Here is a 17,526-nt window from a genome sequence, read left to right on the forward strand (position 1 = left end):
CTTGATTCATTTTGAAAAAATTATTTTGCATCTCTTAGTGTAGTATTCATTGGCATGATTTGGGCATCATCTATTTATATATTCACCTGAGGGAAGGAGAAGTGATATGGAGCTTATTGTAATGTTCTGCATTGATGAAGCACTGCCATTCCAGTGAGTATTTAAGGTTATTATAGCTAACTTTGTTTCCATGACAGTATTTTTCTAAATTTACTGTTTGGTATCATATCTTGCTATCTTGTATGCATATATATTACAGAAGCCAAGGGTCTGATCAAAACAAATAATATGGCAACAATAATGCCACCAGGCACTGAGCATATTAGAGCTGATATTAATGAAGGCATCTTTCTATGTATATTTTCATGTCTGAGAATTGACCTGGCACTTTCTAAATGAGCATTTTATTCAGTAGTATCCAAATCAGGTCAGTTTTCACATTATTCGTTTTGTTCCTTTCCTCTTAGATGGTTCTGGCCTCATCAAAAAGGATTTAAGTAACACACATGTATGGCATCTTTTCTTTTAAAAAATTAAGTATAATGAAAATAATAAATTCATCATTTTTACCAGGCATAGTGCTTCATACCTGTAATCTCAGCTATTTGAGAGGTGGAGATAGGGAAGATTGCATTTTGAGGCTGCCCAGACTAAAAATGTGGTAAGACATCATCTCAGCCAATAAGGCATGTATTTGGTGCATTGCCTGTGATCCCAAGTATGGGGGTAAAAGGAATATGGTCTGAGGCAAGCTCTGGTCAAAAACTGAAGGCACTATGTAGAAAAATAACAACAGAAAAGGGGCCAGGATATGTGACTCAAGTTATAGCAAGTGCAAGGTGCTGAGTTCAAACCCCAGTACCTCCAAAAAATTCATTATTTTAGGACTTATAGTTCAATGGCTTTTAATATGTTCATCAAATTTTCCACCTTTCACTGCAACCAATTTAGAACATTTTCTTCACCCCCATTATAAGTCCCATACCCTTTAGCAGTTACTTTTCATTCTCCTCACAACCCTAGCACTAGATAATCACTGATATACTTCTGTCTCTATGGATTTACCTGTACTGGACTTTTCATACAAATGGAAGAATGATATATGTTCTTTTGTAAATAGCTTATTTTGCTTGGCATAAGAGTTTAAGGTTCATCCTTGTACCGTGTATCGATAATCATTCCTTTTCATAGCCACATTATGTTCCATTGGATGGTTATGCCACCTTTTGTTTATCTATTTATCTTTCGATAAATGTTTGGGTTGTTTCTCCTTTTTTGACTATAATAAATAATGCTACAATGCATACATATGTGCTAGCTTTTTAGAGACATGAGTCCTTATTTTTTATAATACACCTAAAGGTGGATTGGATAGCTTGAATAGCAACTCTGTATTCAATATTTTAAGTGTCTGCCAAATTGTTTTCCAAAGTGGCTTGCACCATTTCTTATTTTACCAGTAATGTACATTCCACATCAAGTCCTTCGCAACCTTGTAGACAGTAAGTATCTCTTTTTGGTTAGAGGCATTCTGTTGGACATAAAGTGGTATTTCAGTGTAGTTTTTTGTGATTTGTGGTTCCCTGGAGGGTGATGATTTAGAGTATCTTTCTATACTTCCTGGCTATTTGTATATCTTCTTTAGAGAAGTACTTACAAATATCTTCTACCATTTATCAATTGGATCATTCTTTTTTTTAAATTGAGTTGTAAATGTCCTCTATACATTCTTGGTATGAGTTCCTTATAAGATTTATGTTGTAATATACTTTCTCCCATTCTCTGGACTATCCCTTCATTTTGTTGATAGCAAAAGTGTTTTTCATCATCACATCTAGTTTATCTTTTTTTTTTTTTTGGTAAGGAGCCATTGCCGGATCCAAGGTCACAAGGTTTTTCTCCAAAGTTTTCTTCTAAAAATTTTATAGTTTTATCTCTGACATTTAGGTTGGTGAAATAGTATGAGTTAATTTTTGTGCATGGTGTTTAAAAAAAAAGCCCAGGGCTGGATGCTGGTGGCTCATGCCCATATTCCTAGCTACTCAGGATGCAGTGATCAAGAGATTTGTGGTTCAAGGCCAAACCCAGAAAATGGTCCTAGAGATCCTGTCTCAAAAAATACACAACACTAAAAAGGGCTGGCATAGTGGCTTAAGTAGTAGAGTACCTGCCTAACAAGTATGAGGCCCTGAGTTCAAACCCCAGTCCCACCAAAAAAAAAAAACAGTCTAAATTCATTATTTTGCCTGGGAATATTTGCTGTTACAGCATCATTTTTCATTTTATTTTTTTAAATCTTTTAATTTTTTAAATTATTTTTAATTATTATGTTATTGTTATACCAGGGGCACATTTGCAAAAGTGCTTACAATGTATCTTATTTAAATTCGCTCTTTCCATCATTCTCCTTTACCCACCCTGCCCCACTATTAGACTAGTTTCAACAGGTCTCATATTTACATTTGCATACATGAGTATGTAATATTTTCATTACATTCAGCCTTCTTCACCCTTTCCTTATAACCTCCCCCCTAACGCTGGTACCAGCCCCCAGACAGGACATGTTTTACCTTCTTGTCCTCTGCTTTTCAAAAAAAGACATTTTTGTTTGTCTAAGATATCTATACAGTTTCATTATGACATTTCCATGTATATATGTATTATGACCCAAATTGGTTCATCCCTCCATTTTTCTCCTTTCTACCTTAGTTGCCTTCTGACAGTGATTTCAACAGATTTAAAAACATCTGTATTCACTGTCATACAGTACATTAAGCAGATACACCTTCTTTTACTGTCCCCCTCCCATTAGTGCCCTCCCTACAGTGTGCCCTGATTTTCATTCTTGTCCTCTGTTGTTTAGTTGTCTGCTCATTGTTCAGTGGGATTTTAGCCTTGATATTATTGTACCACTACATTCAGTGACAGCACCATTTTTTATTGTGTGATTTATTTTATTACTTAATTATACTTCAGTAAAGATCTCAATCATGCATTTATTTCACAGGTAAGACAAATTTAAAAAGTTCAATTGTTTATCCTACTGATAAACAATTATGCCTCCTTCCAACAATATTTCCCAAGTAACATTGAAATGATTAAGTCTCTGGGATATTAATAGGCATTATGTGAAAAAGAGTTTCACGGTGACATCTTTTAAAAATATTGATTTTTTTATTCTTTTATTCATATGTGCATACATTGCTTCAATCATTTCTCCCCTATGCCCCCCTCCCCCACCCTCTTCCCCCTTCCCCCCTCAGTTCCAGGCAGGTCCTGTTTTGCCTTTATCACTAGTTTTGTTGAAGAAAAGGGACAAGCCTAATAAGAAAGATGAAGAATTTTTGCTAGTTGAGTTGAGGATAGCTGCACAGAAATATTCCTAGCATTGCTTTCGTGTACACATGTTATGACCCACGTTGATTCATCTCTAACTAACCTTTATCCTGGTTTCTTATCCCCTTCTCATGATAACCTCTGTTGCTTTAAGGTTTCTATATTAGCTCCTCTGGAGTGGGGACATCAAATGCTTTCATGTTTTGGGCTTTCTGCCTATTTCTATATCACCCAAATATGCTCTCCCCTTATCATGTGATCCAAGTCCAACAACATTGCTGCATTTGCTGTAGATCTAAAGTCTGCATATGAGGGAGAACATACGATTTTTGGTCTTGAGTTTGGCTGACCTCACTCAGAATGATGTTCTCTAGTTCCACCCATTTACCTGCAAATGATAAGATTTCATTCTTCTTCATGGCTGAGTAAAATTCCATTGTGTACAAGTACCACATTTTCTTGATCCATTCATCAATAGTGGGGTATCTTGGTTGTTTCTGTAACTTGGCTATTGTGAATAGTGTCGCAATAAACATGGGTGTGCAGGTAGCTCTGGAATAATCTGTGTTGTATTTCTTTGGGTATATCCCCAGGACTGGGATTGCTGGATTATATGGCAGATCTATGTTTAGATTTTTAAGGAATCTCCAAATTTTTTTCCAGAGTGGTTTTACCAGCTTGCATTCCCAACAGCAGTGGATTAGGGTTCTTTTTTCCCCACATCCTCGACAACACGTGCCGTTGGTGGTGTTTTTGATGATGGCTATTCTAATAGGGGTGAAGTGGAATCTTAGTGTGGTTTTGATTTGCATTTCCTTTATGGCTAGAGATGGTGAGCACTTTTTCATGCTTTTTGGCCATTTGAATTTCTTCTTTTGAGAAAGTTCTATTAAGTTCAGTTGCCCATTTTTTAATAGGTTCATTGATTTTAGGAGAGTTTAGTTTCTTAAGTTCCCGGTATATTCTGGTTATCAGTCCCTTGTCTGATGTATAGCTGGCAAATATTTTCTCCCATTCTGTGGGTGGTCTCTTCAGTTTAGAGACCATTTCTTTTCTTGTGCAGAACTTTTTAATTTTATGAAGCCCCATTTGTCCATCCTTTCTCTTGGTTGCTGGGCTGCTGGGGTTGTATTGAGGAAGTCCTTGCCTATACCTATTAGTTCCAGAGTGTTTCCTGCTCCTTCCTTTAGTAACTTCAGAGTTTCAGGTCTGATATTTAGGTCCTTGATCCATTTTGAGTTGATACTAGTACAGAGTGATAGACATGGATCTAGTTTCAGTTTCTTGCAGATGGATAACCACTTTTCCCAGCAACATTTGTTGAAGAGGCTGTGTTTTCTCCATTGTATATTTTTGGCACCTTTGTCAAAAATGAGGTAGGTATAGTTGTATGGATTCATATTTGGATCTTCTATTCTGTTCCACTGGTCTTCATGTCTGTTTTTATACCAGTACCATGTTGTTTTTATTGCTATTGCTTTGTAATATAGTTTGAAGTCGGGTATTGTGATACCTCCAGCATTGCTTTTTTTGCTGACTATTGCCTTGGCTATTTGCAGTCTCTTGTGTTTCCAAATGAACTTTAGAGTAGATTTTTCTATCTCTGTGGTGAAAGTCATTGGGATTTTGATGGGAATTGCATTAAACTTGTAGATTGATTTTGGTAGTATAACCATTTTTACTGTGTTGATTCTACCGATCCATGAGCACAGGAGATCTTTCCATTTTCTGTAATCTTCCTCAATCTTCTCCTCAGGAGTTTGTAATTCTCCTTGTAGAGTTCATTCACATCTTTTGTTAAATTTACTCCTAGGTATTTGATTTTGGGGGGGGCTATTGTGAATGGAATTGTTTCCATATATTCTTTCTAAGTTTGTTCATTGTTTGTGTATAGAAAACCTAAGGAATTTTGTAGGTTGATTTTGTATCCTGCCACTTTACTGTAGCTGTTTGTGGTATCTAAATCTTTTTGGGTGGAGTTTTTTGGGTCTCTAAGGTATAGGATCATATCATCTGCAAATAAGGATATTTTGACTGTTTCTTTACCTATTTGTATTCCTTTTATTTCTTCTTCTTGCCTAATTGCTCTGGCTAGGAATTCCAGTACTATGTTGAATAGGAGTGGGGATAGTGGGCACCCTTGTCTCATTCCTGATTTTAGGGGGAATGGTTTCAGTTTTTCACCATTAAATATGATGTTGGCTGTAGGTTTGTCATAAATAGCCTTTACAATGTTGAGGTACATTCCTTCTATTTCTAGTTTTCATAGAGCGTTTTATCATGAAGTGGTGTTGGATCTTGTCGAAGGCTTTTTCTACATCTATTGAGATTTTCAAGAGGTTTTTGTCTTTGCTTCTATTGATGTGTTGTATTATAGTTATAGATTTGTGTATGTTGAACCATCACTGCATCCCTGGGATGAAGCCAACTTGGTCATGGTGTATGATCTTTCTGATGTGTTGTTGGATTCGGTTTGCCATTATTTTATTAAGGATTTTTGCATCTATATTCATTAAGGAAATTGGCCTATAATTCTCCTTTTTGGAGGTGTCTTTGTCTGGTTTTGGGATGAGAGTAATATTGGCTTCATAGATGAGTTAGGCAGTGTTCCTTCCCTTTCTATTTTGTGGAAAAGTTTAAGGAGGGTTGGTATTAGTTCTTCTTTAAACATCTAATAGAATTCAACAGTGAATCCATCAAATCCTGGACTTCTTTTTTGGGAGACTCTTGATTGCTGCTTCAATTTCTTTTTGTGTTGTAGATCTATTCAGGTGATTAATATCTTCTTGGTTCAGTTTTGGGTGGTTGTAAGTTTCTAGAAATCTGTCCATTTCTTCAAGATTTTCAAATTTATTAGAGTATAGGTTCTCAAAGTAGTCTCTGATGACTTCCTGGATTTCCGTGATGTTTGTTGTCTCCCCTTTTGTGTTTCTGATTTTGCTGATTTGGGTTTTTTCTCTCCTCATTTTAGTCAGGTTTGCCAGGGGTCTGTCAATCTTATTTAATTTTTCAAAGAACCAGCTTTTTGTTTCATTGATTCTTTGTATGGCTTTTTTTTTGTTGTTTTCTATTTCATTGATTTCAGCCCTTATTTTAATTATTTCTTTCCTTCTGCTTGTTTTGGGATTTCCTTGTTCTTGTTTTTCTAGGAGTTTGAGCTGCAGTATTAGGTCATTGATTTGAGATCTTTCTGTCCTTTTAATATATGTACTCATGGCTATAAACTTTTCTCTTAGGACTGCCTTTGCTGTGTCCCATAGGTTCTGGTAGGTCATGTTTTCATTTTCATTAACATCCAGGATCCTTTTAATTTCCTCGTTTATTTCATTGATTACCCATTCATCACTGAGCAATGTATTGTTCAGCTTCCAATTGTTTACATGTTTTTTACTGCTGTTTTTGTTGTTGATTTCTAGTTCTAATGCATTGTGGTCAGATAGAATGCATAGGATTATTTCTATTTTCTTATATATCCTGAGGCTTGCTTTGTGTGCTAAGACATGATCAATTTTTGAGAAGGTTCCATAGGCTACTGAGAAGAATGTGTATTGTGCAGAAGTTGGATGAAATATTCTGTAGACATCAGCTAGATCCATTTGATCCATGGTGTGGTTTAGTTCCAGGATTTCTTTATTGATTTTTTGTTTGGATGACTATCTATTAGTGATAGGGCAGTATTAAGGTCTCCCACTGTCACTGTGTTGGAGTTTATATATGGTTTTAGGTCCTTCAGAGTATGTTTGATGAAATTGGGTGCATTGACATTCTGTGCATATAGGTTGATAATTGTTATTTCCTTTTGGTGTATTTTCCCTTTTATTAGTATGGAGTGTCCTTCTTTATCTCGCCTGATCAATGTAGGTTTGAAGTCTACTTGGTCCAAGATAAGTATGGCTACTCCTGCCTGTTTTGGGGGACCATTGGCTTAGTAAATCTTCTTCCAGCCTTTCACTTTCAGCCTCTGCTTATTTCTGTTGATGAGGTGGGTCTCCTGTAGACAGCAGATTGTTGGATTTCCTTTTTAATCCAGTTTGCCTGTCAGTGTCTTTTAATCGGGGAATTTAGTCCATTAACATTCAGTGTTATTATTGATAAGTATGTGGTGGTCCCTGTCATGTAGTTGTCTTTGTTGATTAAGAGTTTGGTTATGAGACCCTGGTCAGGCAGTTCCAGGGCCACACGGATGGGGCCAGCTGCATAGACATCTCCCACATTGGCACAAAACTGTGGACTGGGGGCCTGGACAACACCGTGCGCTCCTGGGACCTGTGGGAGGGCCGGCAGCTGCAGCAGCACAACTTCACTTCTCAGATCTTCTCGCTGGGGTACTACCCCACTGGGGAGTGGCTGGCTGTGGGCATGGAAAGCAGCAATGTGGAGGTGCTGCACCACACCAAGCCTGACAAGTACCAGCTGCACCTGCACGAGAGCTGTGTGCTCTCTCTCAAGTTCACCTACTGTGGCAAGTGGTTTGTGAGCACTGGGAAGGACAACCTCCTCAATGCCTGGAGGACGCCTTATGGAGCCAGCATCTTCCAGTCTAAAGAATCCTCGTCTGTCTTGAGTTGTGACATCTCGGCGGATGACAAATATATTGTAACAGGCTCTGGTGACAAGAAGGCCACAGTTTATGAGGTCATCTACTGAACAAGGACTCTAACAGGGCTGTCAAACTCTGGGAGACACCAGCACGGCTCTGACAGGGACACCTAGGCGAGGACCTGAGGATGGCGGAGGAGGGCCGTGAGCAGGCAGTGAGTCCTGGGGCTGCTCCGGCAGGCAAAGAAGATGCGCCAGTCGTGCCCTGGACTCCTGGCATGGATTGATGTGTCTCACAGACTCGGTGGATTTTCTCCTCTTCTCCTTACCAATGCTGGCAGATGCTACAAATAGATTTATTTGGAAGCCATGGCTCCAGTTCCCCCACAGACCCCCTCCTGAGTCTGTCTCTTCCTCCCATTTTTTTCTGACCCATCCCCTTCCTGCCTTGGGTGGGGGACTCTGGACCACGTTGTTGTGCTGGGGTGGGGGGGGTCTCATTCCTGATCGTGCAGGGCACAAGGTTTGTGAAAATGTAAATAAGACTCCTACTGTGGACTGGCCAGTGGGGGAGGAGCCCCTCCCATAGGAATCTTGCCCTGTATTTTGCCTGCTGTATTTGAAGTCCACTCACTGCAGTGGCTCCTTTTTCTTTTTCTTTTTCTTTTTTTTTAAACAGGAGTTTCCATCGGAGAAAGGTGACAGGGGTGCAACAGAAAGGGGGTGGAGTGGGTAGAGAAGGCCTTGGGTGGGATAAGACCCTGCAGCCAGAGACCAGCCTGGCCATGAGGCTTGTCCAGATGGACTGCCAGCGAGCCAGACTGACTGATGGACAGTGCTGAGATGGGCTGGGCTGACATTCACAGGAAGAACGGGGCTTTTCTGTGGCACTGTCTGCCTTGTGTCTCCCTCTCTCAGGCGTCTGTCTTGCTCTCTCTCTCTGTCCTCCTGGGCCTGTCTTTCTCTTCGGTGCACATTCAGTCATTGTGGTGAGTAATGGAGGGTAATGGAGGTTCAAAGGAACCCCCCTCTCCAGCTCTTCCACTGCAGCCTAAAAAGGATGACACGAAAGAAAAGAACTGGCAACTCAGCTCAGGGAGCTACCAGAGAAAAACAGCAACTGGTGTGGGTGCTTCTTTTTTCTTTTTTCCTTTTTCTTTCCTTCTTTCTTTCTTTCTTTTTTTTTGTAATAAAAAGAACTAGAAGTGATTTCCTTTTACAAAATGCCTTCCTCCTTTCTTGCCTTCAGCCCTTCCTTCCCTAAAGAGGAACCAGTAACCCCAGGCTTGTGAGTCAGGTCATTGCCCCTCACCCCTCCTGGGCTGGGCAGTGGGGCTAAGAGCCAGAGGTGATGTGGCCTGGTGGTCTGTGACTCTTACAGCTTTCAGCGTCTCCACTGGGTCCCAGTGGGTGACAAGTAGAATATCGTCTCCTGTAGGTACCTCTTTCTGGTACCGAATGTTCTGAGGTATTAGGATTTTGTTTGGTTTTGTTTTGGTCTATTTTTGTTATTTAAAGAAAAGCTAAAGGTCATGTGAGCCCTGGTGGTGGGCTCTCCGTGGATGTAGTGTATGGAAGAGAATTTTTATACGGCATTTTTATGGATTGTTTTATAATGGGGGATTTGGTCTGGCGAGAAGGGAGGAGGGGTCCTGGGCCACTTGGGCATCTTCAGTTGAGCAGCTGCTCCCACCGTATGCAGAGGTCTGCACAGGACGCAGACCTGGCTTGGCACCTGTACCACTCTGATGGGGTGTGGGGCTTCTGGAGTCTTTGTCTCTCCTCTCTTTCTCTCTGTCTGGGTCTCAGATGTTCCTCTGCCTCCTCTTGTTAAGGCTGTAGCCGGAAGGGAGGGTGAGGGTAGAAGAAAGAAAAGCAAAATGAAGTCATTGTAATGAGCTGCTTTTATTTTTTTAAAAGTTGCTATTTAAACGTTAAAAAAAAAGAGTTTGGTTATGTGTAGCTGAAGCAATGTTACTATTTACTTTCTTGCCTTTTTTTCTCCTGTGGCTTGATATTGCCTGCCCTTTCATGGTTTTGTTTGCTTTCATTATCTGTGTGCAGAATTCCTTGGAGAATCTTTTGTAATGGTGGCTTGGTGGTCATATATTGTTTTAATTTCTGCTTATCATGGAAGACTTTTATTGTTCCATCTATTTTGAATGATAGTTTTGCTGCATAAAGATTCCTAGAATTGAAGTTATTTTCATTCAGTGCTTGGAAGATCTCACCCTATGCTCTTCTTGCTTTTAATTTTTCTGTTCAGAAGTCTGCTGTGATTTTGATGGGTTTACCTTTGCATGTTATTTGTTTTTTCTCTCTTACAGCCTTCAATATTCTTTCTGTAGTCTCTGTATTTGTTGTTTTAATGATGATATGTCGTGGGGTAGCTCTATTTTGGTCAGGTCTGTTTGGTGTTCTGGAGGCTTCTTGTACCTGAATGGGCATAGTTTTCTCTAGATTTGGGAAATTTTCTGTTATTATTTTGTTGAATATATTGCACATTCCTTTTGCTTGCACCTCTTCTTCTTCAATGCCCATGATTCTCACATTTGGTCTTTTGATGGAGTCAATGACTTCCTGCATTTTCTTTTCACAGGTCTTGAGTTGTTTAATTAATAGTTCTTCAGTTTTTCCTTTAATTGCCATTTCATCTTCAAGTTCTGAGATTCTGTCTTCTGTTTGTTCTATTCTGCTGGAATGGCCTTCCATTTTGTTTTGTATTTCTGTTTCATTCTTTTTTTTTTTTTTGAGGCTTTCCATATCATGGGTTACTTCTTCTTTTATATTGTCAATTTTTGCCCTTAATTCATTTATCTCTCTGCTTGTGGTTATCTTTGTTTCAGTTTGGTGTTTGTTAGGGCTTCTATGATTTCATTTATTTGTTTCTGTGTTTTCTGATATTCTTGAAATTTTGGAATTTTTTGAGTGCCTCCTGTATGTTTTGGTTGACCATTTTTAGTAGCATCTCTATGAAATTCTCATTAATTACTTGTAGAATTTCTTCTTTCAGGGTGGTCTTGTGTTCTTTGTTGGGTTCCTTGGTATAGTTTATCTTTGTTTTGTTGGAATCTGGGTCTGGGTATCCATTTTCTTCATTTTGCTCTAAATCCTGTACTACTTTATTTTTGGGCCTAGAATGGTTTCCATCCCTTTTTCTTCTTCCCATATTTCCACTAGGTACTGTTTCTGTCTCTGGACTATGTGAAATTTGGTATTAGCTGGGTTACAATATTAATAATAACAAAATTGTTAGAGAAGGTTAAAAAGGAGAAAGGGAAGGGAAGATAAGAGGAAGAGACAAGAGAGAAAAAAGGAAAGGAATAAAGGGAAAAGAAATGGGAGAGATGGTGGGTGATCAAACAACAAACCAGGTTGGCAAGCCCTTAAAGAAGGGAGAAAAAAAATCACCAGTTCTGGAACAGTAGGATTGCAGGCTTAGTTGGTTTTAGTTCTTTAATGTCCAGTCCAGTCTGTGAGTGTCTCTTAGGCACACTTGGAGCCCTCTTGTGGCAACCAAGCAGTAGACTGGTGGAGCAGTTATTTGGGAAGCCTGTAGAGCTGGGGCCAGTTCCACACAGGGAGCAGGATTCCTGGCAGGCTGGTGGGTGCAGCTGTCTCACACCAGGATGGTACCTGTCCCACCAGGGTGGGGCTCCAGTTGTTCCACACATAGCTGAAGCCAGGCAGGGCCTGATGGGTGGGGTGGGTTCTGGTTGTCCCACGCATGGCTGGGGCTCAACAGAGCCTGAGGGCCAGTGGGTTCAGGGGGAGGGGCAGGTATCCCAGCAAGCTGTGGGACTGGCTCCAGTCTGGGGTCCGGTGCAGACTGGTGGTGGGGATCCTGGTGGTTGTGGGTCTGGCGGCACAGCCAAGGGGCGGGTATTCTGGCGTGGTGTGGCCAGCGCGGCTAAGGGATGGGTATCCCACTGTGTGTGGGTCTGGAACAGAGCTATGGCCTGGCACAGCCCGGGTAGCGGAGAGCTTGGCAGAATGGAGCAGTGGCTCTGCAGACCTACAGGGCAGGGATTTGGCAGGCGGGCTGTTCTTATATCAGATCATGGTGTGGTGAAGCCTTCCACAATCTAAGTCTTTAGAGTGCTGTGTTTTTGACTGTCCCTGGAGATTTACCTCACTTACACGTGTCTCCAGCTTCTCCACAGGATCTCTGGGTCAGCTCACAAGGTCTACAGCTCTGTCTCGTCGCCATCTTGGATCACTTCCTGACAGCACCATTTTTTTAAAGATTATTCTTTCCTTATTGAATTATTTGCCACCTTTTGAAAATCAGTTGACTATCAGTCCAAGTGTCAATTCTTTTCCATTGATTTATATGTTCATCCATATGCCACTGTTAAGCTATGTTTCTGTTCTTTTTTGTTTTTTGTTAGAACTTGGATTTGAACTGAGAGCTTCTCACTTGTAAAGCAGGTACTCCATAGCTTGAGTCACACCTTCAGTCCATTTTAGCTTGGTGATTTTGGATACAGGGTCTTGAGAACTATTTGCCCAGGTTGCCTCAAACTGCAGTTCTCTCAACCTCAGTCTCCCAAGTAGCTAGGATTACAGGCATGAGCCACCAGCACCAGGTTTATATTTCTATTCTTATGCCAGTACCACCCTCCCTTGATTACTATTGTTTTATAGTAAGTTTTGAAATTAGAGCATAAGTGCTCAAACTTTGTTCTTCTTTTTCAGTATTATCAGCCATTTTAAGTCTCTTGCATTTTCATATGAATTTTTGGATCAACTTGTCTCTTCTACACAATGGCCAGATGGGTCTTATTTGTTTGTTTTTATTTTTGGTGGAACTAGAGTTTGAACTCAGGGCTTCAAGCTTGCAAAGCAAGGCCAGATGAGTTTTTGGTAGGCTACCTTTGGATCAACTTTGACAACATCGCTATTTTATCAATATTAAGTCTTCTAATATGGACTGTCTTTTCATTTATCAAAGTATTCTTTAATTTCAACTGTGTAGTTTTCAGGGTAGAAGTTTTACACTTTATGTTAGATATATTTCTGGGTATTTTATTTTTATATTATTGAATATGAAATTTTTGTTTTTAATTTCATTTCCACACTGTCATTGATGTTGCTTTATTTTTTGCTAGGTAGTTCAGGCTGGCCTTGAGCTCTGTGTTCCTCTTTCTGCCTCAGCCTCTCTAGTTCTCAAATTGCAGGCATGCACCAGCATGGCTGGCTAAAGTTGATTTTTGCAAACTTGCTGAACACATTTATTACTTCTGATGTTTTAAAGAATATTATTTAGAATGTGCAATCATGTTGTCTGCTGATAGAGTTTTATCTTTTATTTTCCAATCTAGATGCCTTTCTTTCTGTCTCTTTCATTGTTTCTTTCTCCCTCCCCCCTCCTTATCCCTTCTTCTTCCCTCCCTCCCTCCTTTATTCTTTCCTTCCTTCCTTCCTCTTTATGTGTCACTTTTTTCCTCCTCTCCCCTTCTTTCCCAGTGGCATGCCAAAGGGAAACACATTGTTAGCCTGCTGATCTAACAGTTGTTTTGCATCATTTTAATAATGAACAATGTACACAGACACAGGCATATATTCTATCTCAAACACTTCAGATCAGCAGTTTCCTTATCAAAGCGTTTTGGATTAAATACAATCATCTATGATCTAACACATTGTAATTTTCAAATAATACTTTCTAAAGGCAGCCCATTGAATTATTTAAAAATTGTTCATTTAAAAATCAGTACCATTAATTCATGAGTTGTAATGAGTACAACTCATAATGTTTACGAACTTCCCAATTAGGCTTTAGAGTGATATCCCTTCTGCTGACTATAGAAATAAGACAAAATTCCTTCAATACCACTGCTGGCACATTCTAGATGTTCTGTTGATTTCTGGAGTTTTTTCTTTGATGCTTTGGGGAAAAGAATATCATGTCTACAAGGTGAAGACATATATGTTTGCCATACCAACTTAGACCTAACACATTTATGCTTATGTCACAGACCAGTGCATGGTCTGTGAACTGCTGTTATCTTTTTTTATAAAGAAAGAAGCTTGATGGACAGGTGGAGTGGCTCAATCGGTAAGAGTGTCTACTTACTAAGTGGGAGGACCTGAGTTCAATCCCAGTGCCTCAAAAAAAAGGAGAGAAGCATGATAATATCTTTATATATCTGTGTTTTAAAAACTGTGTGCAATTACGTAGCTGGTTCATTCATATCTCAAGTCTCATGTTTCTAAATTAGCTTTGTAATAGCACATATAATTACTTTTTCAATATGTATCTATTATGATTATCATTAAAAAGAAAATATTTGGCAGATTCCAAGATGGCGGCTAGAGGTAGGAAGCAGAAAGTGACCCTCCTATAGTGAAAGCTTGGCGAGACGCTGGAGACACACATTGCAGGCATAATCACTGAGAAAAGGCATAACTTTGACCCCTCCACATCTCCAGCCGGTGCAGAGAATCTCCAATTCACGTTAAACAGAGAAATGAGGAGGGCCCCCGGGGCCGCCAGTGGCCGGCGCCCATACGGCTTGGGAAGACGCAGACCAGGTGAGCTTCGTGGTACCGTGGTAGCCCCACAGACAAGCCTGGGCCAGAGCAGCATAGCCCCCTGGACAGACTGACCTCCACCCGGGAAAAAAAAGAGAAACTGAGTAATAAGCAATAAGAACAGTTAAGACACGCTGGAAAGAGGGTGGAGTGCCCTGAGCGCTGAAGATTGGGGGAAGGGAATCCTTCCCGGGACTGTAAATAAACAAGCCGGGTGGGACGGAGAGCCTCTGGTGGGAGCAGGGCGCACGCCCAGCAACCAGGGGTGGGGAAGCTTGTGAGAGGAGGGAAGACCCACTTCCCACATGAACTGTAAACAAACATGGCGGCCAGCAGGAGCAGCAGCACTGCCCAGTAAGCAGGAGCAGGAAAGCTTCTGAAAGTGGCAGTGGGAGGAAAACTTCAGAGGAGAGGGGGGAAGACCCACCTCCCACATGAACTGTAAATAAACACACAGGCCTGACAACGTGGGGGCAGTGTCACCTTCCCCAGTGCTTGGAAAGGGGAAAGCCTGTAGCAGAGGCTCCTGCACAGGAGAACTCTGAGCAAACAAAGCCTGTGGGACCAGGTGAGTGCTAGATCACCCCATAGATCTGCATAAATAACGCCGCCAGCTACAGGCTGAGAGCAGCAGGCAGGCAAGCCACAGTTGCAGATACCACTCTCAGAACTGTCTCCAGATGCTTTTTTTTCTTTTTCTCCCTACCTTTGATGAGAGAACAACCGAATTACACCTGCAAGCCGAAAAACTTACTCAAACTGTATTGCATTTGAACTGGGGACACTTGGTGGGGCTTTTGTGTGTGTGTGTGTGTGTGTGTGTGTGTGTGTGTGTGTGAGTGTGTAGTTTTGTTCTACTTTATGCATCCCCTTTGATGAGACAACTACAGAACAACATCTGAGGCACCAACTCCAGGACTGGAGATTGAGAGGGACACCCAAATTTTTAAGACTGAAACTGCATTGCATATAAACTTGGAAGTTTTTTGGTTTTTTTTTTTTTTAATTTTCTATTTTCGATTTTATTTTAATTCATTTTTATATATAGATATTACTTTCGTTTACTCATTTTTTATTTTTTTATCTTTGATTTTCAATCCTCTCTCTGTCTCTCTAATGTCTGTTCAGCTTACTGTCGATTAGTACACTAACACTCCCTGTTTATACCTTTGAAACTCTCTTGTCTGATACCTTGTTCTGCTTTCTCCCTCTTGTCTGATATTTGTTTTCCCCTTTTCTTTAACTTCTTGCTTTCCATCTCAGCTACTCTTCCATTCTAAATATTATTGTTATTATTACAAGCTAGAAAATACTTAATTACACACAGTACAGGGACAGTAACAACACCAAGGACAATGACGGGAAGACAGAAAAAACAGGGAAACCAGTTTCCCCACAGCAAAAAATTAGTACAGGAACCAGAGGGGAATGAAGAGAACAGAAACTCAGATCCAGACTCCAACAAAATGAAGATAAACTATGCCAAAAGACCCAATGAAGCCCACAAGAATAATTTAAAAGAAGACATACTATAAGTACTCAATGAGAATTTTATAGAGATGATACTGGATAGGGTCAACCAAAATGTACAGGAGACACTCAAGAAATTCCAAGACAATAAAAATAGAGAATTTGAAAAAGCAAAAGAAGAAATAAAGGAAACCATAGAAGCACTGTATAAACACCAAAGTGAAAGAGAGAACAAAATGAATAAATGGATAAATGAACTCAGGACAAAAATAGACAACAATAAAGAAGAAAACTGCCAGGAAATGGAAAACCTCAGAAAAAAGAACGAAACAGAACTGCAAAACAAAACGGAAGGCCAATCCAGCAGAATAGAACAAGCAGAAGAAAGAATCTCAGAACTTGAAGATGAAATGGTAATTAAAGGAAAAACCGAAGAACTGTTAATTAAACAACTCAAGACCTGTGAAAAGAAAGTGCAAGAACTCACTGACTCCATCAAAAGACCAAACTTGAGAATCATGGGCACCGAAGAAGGAGAAGAGGTGCAAGCGAAGGGAATGCGTAATATATTCAACAAAATAATAACGGAAAATTTCCCAAATTTAGAGAAAGATATTCCCATACAAATGCAAGAGGCCTCCAGAACACCAAACAGACCAGATCAAAATAGAACTACTCCATGACATATCATCATTAAAACAACAAGTTCAGAAACTAAGGAAAGAATATTGAAGGCTGTAAGAGAGAAAAAACAAGTAACATACAAAGGTAAACCCATCAAAATCACAGCAGACTTCTCAACAGAAACATTAAAAGCAAGAAGAGCGTGGGGTGAGATCTTCCGGGCAATGAATGAAAATAACATCAACCCCAGGATACTCTACCCAGCAAAGCTATCATTCAAAATAGATGGAGCAATAAAAGTCTTCCATGATAAGCAGAAACTAAAACAATATGTGACCACAAAGCCACCATTACAAAAGATTCTGCAAGGGATCTTGCACACAGAAAGTGACACCCAACTTAACCATGAAAAGGCAGGCAGCACCAAACCACAGGATAAGAAAAAGCAAGACAGTAGAGAGTAACATCAAGTTAGGTACACACAATCAAACCTTCAAACAACTAAGACAACTAAATGGCAGGAATCACCACATACCTATCAGTACTAACGCTTAATGTTAATGACCTTAATTCACCCATCAAAAGACATCGTTTGACAAAATGGATTAAAAAAGAAGATCCAACAATTTGTTGCTTACAGGAGACTCATCTCACCGACAGAAATAAGCATATGCTTAGGATGAAAGGCTGGAAGAAGATTTACCAAGCCAATGGCCCCCAAAAACAGGCAGGAGTAGCAATACTTATCTCTGACAAAATAGACTTCAAACCTACATTGATCAAATGAGATAAAGAAGGACATTCCATACTAATAAAAGGGGAAATAGACCAAAAGGAAATAATAATCATCAATCTGTACGCACGCAATGTCAACGCACCCAATTTCATCAAACATACCCTGAAAGACCTAAAAGCATATATAAATGCCAACACAGTGGTCGTGGGAGACTTTAACAATCCATTATCATCAATAGATAGGTCATCCAAACAAAAACTCAATAAAGAAATCCAAGATCTAAA

The 17,526-nt window shown here is 39.9% G+C and overlaps 1 pseudogene; it reads left to right on the forward strand.

Annotated features, from left to right (window-relative positions):
- The first annotated feature begins 1,462 nt into the window (after nucleotides 1-1,462).
- Nucleotides 1,463-9,814, forward strand: LOC141418819 (transducin-like enhancer protein 3 pseudogene; annotated as a pseudogene).
- Nucleotides 9,815-17,526: the final 7,712 nt, after the last annotated feature.

The sequence above is a fragment of the Castor canadensis genome, chromosome 18 (genome assembly GCF_047511655.1).
Source record: "Castor canadensis chromosome 18, mCasCan1.hap1v2, whole genome shotgun sequence".
Classification (NCBI taxonomy): Eukaryota; Metazoa; Chordata; class Mammalia; order Rodentia; family Castoridae; genus Castor; species Castor canadensis.